This window comes from Heliangelus exortis, chromosome 4 (genome assembly GCF_036169615.1).
Source record: "Heliangelus exortis chromosome 4, bHelExo1.hap1, whole genome shotgun sequence".
Lineage (NCBI taxonomy): Eukaryota > Metazoa > Chordata > Aves > Apodiformes > Trochilidae > Heliangelus > Heliangelus exortis.
In genome coordinates, this window is record NC_092425.1 from 29,849,203 (window position 1) to 29,850,075 (window position 873).

Here is an 873-nt window from a genome sequence, read left to right on the forward strand (position 1 = left end):
ATAATCGTCATAAATTACGTTCAGGGTTTTCAGATTTTATTTATATGTGGTTAAAATGAATGCTTCTATTTAAAGGGGGAAATATTTCTACATGTGCATATAGTTTTCCAAGAGTGTACCATTAATTGATTGTTGATAATAAAACCCAAAAGCAAATATAGCATCATATTTCTTCTGATTCCTTGCTAGGGTTTGACTGGGGTAGTTGGGTCGGGTTTTTTTCTGAGAAAGATTGAAAGCACGCACAGCAAAATCTGGACTGAGTCATCAAAAGGAGATGGGCTCGGCAGCATTATTTTTGATCTGCATTACCATCAGGAAGGCCATAACTGCGGATCCCATCATTACTGCCTAATTGTGCTGTTATTAATTCTTTGCGAACAGGCTGAGGGGGGGGGGAGGGCGGCGGAAGATTCGTCAGATCTGACCTTTTGTCGCTACCTCGAAAATTAGAGGCGGTCAATACTAAGCGGTATCCGTTAAGTGGAGGGAATTTAAAAAGGGCACAAATTACAGGTCTGGCCGCTAAACCAACACAGGGAAGGTAACATCTCCTTTGCAGAGCCGCAGCTTTTCGCAGACGGCTTTTCTGCTGAAAAGGCTCTGCTTCTACCGCAGGCAGAGAGGTCGGCCGAAGGGGCAACCGCGGACTCTGTGCCACCCGGGCCAGGAGTCGCCCAGCAGCCTCACATCTGGGGACCCGCTTCGCTTTTTCGTCCCGTCAGCGGGAGGCCGAGGCACGGTAGCCCCGGCGGCCCCTCCGCCGCTTGCCCGGCCTGCCCCGTGGGGAGGGCAACGGGGCCGCCACGCCAGAGCCCCCAGAGCAGGGACCCGGCCTCTCCAGGACCAGCTCCAGCTCCCTCGGAAGTTTTG

The 873-nt window shown here is 51.4% G+C and overlaps 1 protein-coding gene across 1 annotated transcript in view; it reads left to right on the plus strand.

The window, feature by feature from the left end:
• PHOX2B (paired like homeobox 2B) overlaps positions 1-166 on the plus strand; it is a 3,320-nt gene extending 3,154 nt beyond the window's left edge. The window contains exon 3 of the mRNA XM_071744271.1: positions 1-166. This exon is cut by the window's left edge and continues 1,438 nt beyond it. The gene's annotated coding sequence lies outside the window, so the exon portion shown is untranslated.
• The last annotated feature ends 707 nt before the right edge of the window (positions 167-873 follow it).